The 7,419-nt window shown below is 33.7% G+C and overlaps 1 pseudogene; it reads left to right on the forward strand.

The window, feature by feature from the left end:
• Window positions 1-3,796: 3,796 nt before the first annotated feature.
• On the forward strand, window positions 3,797-4,243 carry LOC111738770 (annotated as a pseudogene).
• The last annotated feature ends 3,176 nt before the right edge of the window (window positions 4,244-7,419 follow it).

Below are 7,419 nucleotides of genomic sequence, written 5' to 3' on the forward strand. Positions count from 1 at the left end.
CAACATTGAGAGTTTGGGGAGGAAAAGAGAACCCAGTAAGAGGAAATGAAGAAGCAACAGCCAGTGGCATGGGAGAGAAACCAGGAGAGTGTGATATCCTCAAAGCCAAGAGAAAAAAGTATATCTAGAAGGAAGGAGGCCTTAACTCTGCTCAATGCAGCTGACATGTTAAGGTAAGTTCTGAGAATTGACCGTACGTGCACTTAGCAGCATTAACATTATTGGTGATAACAGCAAGAGTGGATGACATGATATGGGAGCAAAATCTTGATGAGAAAGAATGTAGGAGGTTGAAACAGTGGCAACTATTTTAAAGCAGATACAATTATTAGGTCTGTTTTACCAAGAGGCCCAAAGAGGGTTTGTACTTCCCCAAGTTCACATAATAATAACCAGTTGAGCTAGGACCTGAAACCAGGTGTGCTCAAATTCAGAATCTGCTCTCTTTATCACTAACTTATACGACCCTGTTCACAAATATAATTCAGTAAAGGAAGGAACATGGACTCGAAGTGGTCACTTAGCGGTTGTCTTCTGTTTTTCCACTGAGAATTCAGACCAGACTTTCTACAAACGTCCACGGCATGAATTCCCCTCGCACTCCCTAGTGCCATCCTTTGTGTGGCTGTCTTATCACCTCACTTGCATAATCATTTATCCCCACTCATCTGATTAACTCCTCTTTAAAAAATATAGTTTACCTTATATCCAATTACCATATTCAGCTGTTTCAGATCTCTGAATTCATATTTTATTTCCCATTACCTAAGAATGAATGTCCTTTATGTCATTTTCTCTATCCAGTAGTCTCTGTCTGTAAGATCTATAATAAATCCACCACTAATACTGGCTGAGAGATTAACATATATCATATAGTCAAAAAGTAGAGTGAAGAATCTTTATGTGCATGTATATGATTGAGATGGAGAAAGTGGCAGGCAAACAACAAACCAAGCTGAAGATAAAACTCCAGAGTAAGATAGATGTCTAGTAAATCCTTATCAGTGTTGGTAGAAGTGGGGTACAAGGATGGGAAAAAGTAATATGGTCCATTGACATGACAAAGAGAGGAATCGGAAAACAGAGTTTCATGCCAAAAGGCTGGCAGGATATGCAAAGTGAGGACAGGAAATGAGTCTGATAACCATAGACTTAGGCCAATCAGATGGCAGAGAAGTTAGTGAAAATGAGCACAAATGACTTGGCATGTAGTGTCCTGCTTTTACTTCTCATGACGTGTCTTCAAGTGGCTACGGCTTATTTGTTCCATAAAGTACTACCAAAACTCCTCCTCATACTGGAAATTCATAGTCATAGTAACAAGCTCAATATAAACAGAGCCTCTATTTTACAATACATTCTGTTCTGGGTAGCTTAAAACATTAATTTATTCAAAGGTGGTATTAGCCTTTATTGCTATGACGGTTTTAGTCATAAGACACATCTTTGCAACACAAATCCATCCGTCCATGATGGACTTATAGATTTTCAACATGTTTTTGCATACACTGAGTCTCCCATGTGTATTGCTGGCCCTCTCTCAATGAAAGCCCATGACTCATGATCTGTGGCTCTGAGTCATGTTCTGAAGTTATGTGAATTAGTCTTAATTTGGTGTTTTCCAGTTATCAGTATAAGCTTTGCCTGCTGAGAGCTTTGTTTTGTTTTCCCTTCTAGCACTTGGAACTCCCTTAATTGGTAGTTGATAACTTCCACAGTGTGCATTTTACTTGGAGGAGTGAAAGTTGGCTCAATGGCACGCAAACAAGAACAAAACAAATTGGCGCTGAATAGAAACTACATTGTAAAAGACATTAATATTGAGGAAAGCAGAGATTTTGTAGATAAAAAGTTTCTTGTTTGTTTCATTATAAAGCAATCGACTTCACCCTCTAATAGTAGATTACAAATAAAGATGACGAGCCTGGGGAACTTCATAGATATGGGAGGTAGAGATGGCAGGGAGAAGTCTTTTCCATTCATATACTCACATATGTATCGCTGAGATTAAATTATTATATCAGGAAAGAAGAATTGATTTAAATAAGAGGATAACATACATGTACCAAGTGCTTCTACCATAGTTTGGTGCCCCAGGGGGAAAAAAATAATCTGTGTTATAACTTCATTTTATGTCCTGACATAGTTGATATTTAAAGGGCTTTCTAAACTCATAGCATCTAAGAACCTGAGCAATGTGCCTAGAAACAGACTATCTGGTTTAGGAAACAGGCAGACAGTGATCTAAGTAATTCACTTATGTGTTAGAAAATATAGGGAGGAGAACTTATTTAATTGTTAAAGTGTTTAAAAGAAGGATCTTGCAAGCATGCCTACTATTTCTTTTTTCTTTCTTTTCTTTTCTTTTCTTTTTTTTTATTGCTCTACTCCAATTTAATCTTCACTGGTTTTCTGTGGTCATTTTTTCATTAAAAAAAAATTTAATTTTTGCTAAAAATTTCACTTAGATTTTCAGATTTTTATGTAAGGAATTCTTTATACCCTGGGAATTCTACAGTTTCTTATTCATAATAGTTTTATATACAGTTAACACTTTATTATGCATTCCTAATAGATAATACAGAATTCATTTTTATTTGATGCTGTAACTTATATTTCTTTTTCAAAAAAATCATTTACTTCTGTTCTATATCAAAATATTAATAAAATGAGTAGGCCAAATGTTATTTGGAATCTAGATAAAGCCAGTCTGTGGTTCCATGCTTTTTATATATTACAGATGTGACTAATTCAAAAGTAGATTGCTCTTGAATAGATATTCATTATGGTCTACTTTAACAAAATAGATCTATTTCTCTTTGTTCCTTCTTCCCTTTACCTTTTTCTTTGAAAAATGTTCATGAAATCTCACCTATTGCCTAAGCACTATGATATATATCATAGATAAAGCTGTAATAAGAAAAACAGACATATCTCTTGCTCTCATGTACTTTAATATCTAAAGAGATGGCAAGTTATCAAAGAAATTCTTATAGAATTCCAAATGTCGGGTCATATCAAAAAGTATAAGAAAATATATATTAATCTGTGAGTCAGGCTTCCCTGAGAAAATGATATAGCTGGGACCTAAAGTAGGAGAAGGATAAAGACAGATATAAGGGAGATTTTCAGGTTGGGTACATTCCAAGCTGAAGTTTGGCTAGAGGTCGGGGTCAGATTGTGAACAAGTATGGACTGTTCAATCCTTCCCCTGAACCCAAACTTGAAGATGCTACATTTTTAAAAAGGAATTCGATGGACTCCAGAATCTAAATAAAAGACTGTGAAATGCCCTTGGAGAACCAGAAGATATGTCAGGTCCCACAGAACCTAAAGAAAAGCATTCTAGTGCTGTATTTTTCTCTTCACATTTTACTAGCTAGCTCAGAGCAACTCTGCCATAGTGGATTTAAGGAGAAGACAGAAAACATAAGCTCCAGTCCAGTGCCTGCCACAGGCGGCAGTTCACCTGGGTATCACTGGCCTCTGGGTGGATAGGAAGAATAGAATAACCACCTAGTGCAGAAGGACTAAGTAGCTTCCCACTGCCAAGCCCCTACTGGGTAACCGCAAGAGGAAGAGCATCCCGCGCCACCCCGCCCCCGGGAAAAACAAACAAACAAACAACAACAATAACAAAAAACAGTGCTTGGTGCAGGTGATGGGGGAAAGTTACAAAATGTGATACACACTTAACACACACTTTATTTTCACCAAGAGCGTCAGCTAGGATCTGAGCTGTCATCTCTCCCTTTAGGTATGCATCATCAACAAGAAATATGGCAGTTCCACATAAATGAACACTAAGGAAAAGAAACAGACATCTAAGGAATACAAGTGTAAGATCTATGAAAGAAAGCCTCATCCCGCGCAAGGCCAGAAAGTAGTTCCAGTTCTGGGGTGGAGATATTCGTTCCCAGTGTTCAGTTGTCACGGCTGGTGGGCAGTAACAGTCGAGATGCTTGCTGCAGAATCTGCTGGCTCTGCGTCACATTGCCCAGAGGACCATAAGTTCTGCTTCATGCAGGCAGTTTGAAAATGAGTTTCAGAGAAACAAAAGCTATTTCAGGAGGATAATGGAAATCCAGTGCATCTAAAGGGTCAGATAGCTGATGCTCTCTTGTATAGAGCTACCATGATTCTTACAGTTGGTGGAACAGCATATGCCGTATATCAACTGGCTACATCTTCACTTCCCAAGAAGTGGGATCGACTTCAGTTTATCCTCCCAGCAATCGGTTGATTCAGTTTAATTCAGTTCTCTATGGACCAGTAAGCTGATAAATGACTGAATTCTTTTGAGAGATCAGTATTTGTTGACTTGTACAAACTGCCACCAATAAGGCAATCTTTACCATGGGGAAAAAAAATAGACTCATCTTTTCCATGAGAAAGCAAAATTAATGAACCAGATTAAAAGTCACATAATACTCTTATCAAGGATAAGAGAATATGTTATAAACATCAAGCAGTTAAGAAGATCTCATTAGAGATATTAAGCATAAAAAACAATTAAAATAGAAGACTTGATTTCTTGAGATTGAACAAAGGAAGTATCAAAAACGATTTCAGAAAAGTTCGCAAGTGACTCCTTTGATTAATATTGAAATTCCCGTACAAAGACAAACAGATCTTTCCTATTAAATCATTGACTATATGTTAAACAGTTTCTCAAAACATTCTTTATGACATCCTTTAGCAGGTTATTCTCTGCAAGAAAATCACTTTTTATAAGTAACACATAAAGTATATAAATAAAGATTTATTGTATAAACTTCAATGCAGAAGTATGTAGTGGAGAAAGTAAAAGTCTGCCTTCAGCAACACTCTCAACACAGTTTACTTTCCTTTTTCTTTATCATAAGTAACACCATGTTATTCTGTAACTTACTTTTTTCATATAAAATATATATTTGCATATATATATGTAATGTCAATATTTACAACTCATTTCTCCCCTTTTTAAATGATTTGTCCTTTCTACTTTATTTTAAAAGTATACATGATTATATGTTCATTATAAAAAATTAAACAGCACACAACTGTATATAAGGCAAAGTCAAAAACACCTTTCATCTATCTATCCCTTTATCTTTTTATCTATTCACACAGACACACATATGTATGTTGTGTGTATATATATATATCTATATATGTATATGTATATGTGTATGTGTACACATATACATATACATATATGTATATGTATATGTATATGTATATATATAATTTTCTTTTCAGTGCTGGGAATTCAATGATTGGAAAGGAAGGTAGAAAAAAGGATGCTTCCACTTATTTAATGAGCGAGGACTATACTGGTTTCTATTCCACAAAGGGTTATAAGTTTGAAGTCTTGTGTTTTAGTTTAAATATAAATGGAATCAGACTAAGTATATGATTTCATAGTTTATTTTTTCACTGAATAATATTTTTGGGCAACTATCTCAGGTTAGCATATAGAACTAACTTATAGTATTGATGAATGAGAATTATCAGTTTTACCAATCCAGCCCAGATAGCATCTAGGTCTTTTATCAGAATTACTTGGAATTCTATTAGGTTAACCTTATTCTAAAGGTAAAACCACATGTATGCTATAAAGATTTTTCTGAATAAACAGTTATAATACACAAAAGTCTGTCTGAAATGAACAGTAGCAAACTATATGCAATATTGGAGTTTTCTTTTCATTGGAGTTTATAGAGTTTAGTAGTAATATTGCAGATGCATTCCATCCTCCAGGCTGCTCTTGGCCTTTCCAAATATTGTACTTTAAAAATTGAAATGAATTATGATGAAATATCAAGTAATTATTCGTATAAATAATATTCTACAAAAAAAGTGTAAGGGCATATTTAGGGTTTTTTACAAACACAAAGGACTCACATAATTATAACATTAATTTTAGTAATCATTGCAATTTAGAAGTAGTCTTCTTTCTTCTCATTATTTTCATTAAAATAGGCTGTTTTTCTTTTGTGAATTATGTTGCTGGTTTACTTTAACTATATTAATAATAATGTACTGGTTTATAGTAAAAAAAGATACTATTTCTCCAGAATTTTTATTATCATACTCATGAAATTTTATAGAATCCCTGGAAAAGTCTAGAGATCTAGTTATTTTAGTTTGGTTCTTCAAACACAGGTCTGTATTCTTTTTACTCGGGCATTAAACAAGCTAACATTTTTGTTAGATTTATTAAACCTTTTATTAAATCTTATTAAAAATAAGAAATTTTACAGAGAATCTTTTCAATTAGTTTTTCTTCAATTACTTTATATTTGAAGACGAGAACAAAGAGAAAAAAGTATAAAATGTAAAGATAGAGTAATAGAAAGTTTTATATGCAGTTCAGTGTGAATGGTATCCAGTAAAATACAAGAAAAACTGCTACTAACTTAAAAACGATTAAAGAAACAGTAGCTAAGTTAATTAAAGCTTCATGTTGCCCTTATTCAAAACAAAATAATTCTTCTTCTTCTCTTTGTTCCAATTAGTTATTTTTAAGTTATCTCTGCTGTTAGCTATAGATTCTTATGAAGAGAATGAATATCTTCCTCCCCCCTCCCTCCCCACAGTAAGAAGCATAGGGCATTTAGTTAATACTCAACATATTACTTGTTGAATTAATGAAATAGGACATTCACAATTTTTCCTGAGCATTATCTTCAGGCTGGGGCAAGAAAATGAACATAATTTTATTTTGCGACATTTCTCTCCAGAGTAGAAAAATGATATGTGGTTTCTCTAATCTTTTTTGCATGTTATGTCCAGTTGACATAAATTTATTCTCATCATACCATTAAGGGCACCAATGTCTGTGTTTTAGATTCTAAAAAAAAAATGATAACAGTCTAATTCTAACTTGACTTTATGACAACCTTGTCTTTGCAATATTGTGTAATTATGGTAACAAACAAAAAACATAATTTTACATTTTTATAAAGCATTTTCACATGTATTATTTTATCAATATTCATAACAACATTGTAACATCATTCCTATTAAGAAAAATATGATAAGGTAAAAGGATGGTTATATGTGCTTTCACTGTCACACTGGAAGATTGTTGAACAGGTTCATTCAGCAATTATTGAAATTTCTAATGCAATGAACTTTTTTTGACAAACTAATACTGATCAAAGTACAAACTCTGTAATGTTACGCTTTGTCCTGTAGGTTTTGTCTGGTAGAAAGGAAAATAATTTCTCTCTGGTTGAAACAATAGCCAAAGGATATGGTTTGATTGCCCTTTAGGATATTATTCAAGTTGATAGCTAACATAAAACTCTAAAATGTTTTGATCAGTTCTTCAAATGCCCTTTGAATCAATTTACCATCCTGCTTCTCTAATTAATGAAATAAATAAATCTTGATATATATACTTATTCTTTATTTGTATAATATCCATGTTTT

The sequence above is a fragment of the Pteropus vampyrus genome, unplaced genomic scaffold (assembly GCF_000151845.1).
Source record: "Pteropus vampyrus isolate Shadow unplaced genomic scaffold, Pvam_2.0 Scaffold43, whole genome shotgun sequence".
NCBI lineage: Eukaryota > Metazoa > Chordata > Mammalia > Chiroptera > Pteropodidae > Pteropus > Pteropus vampyrus.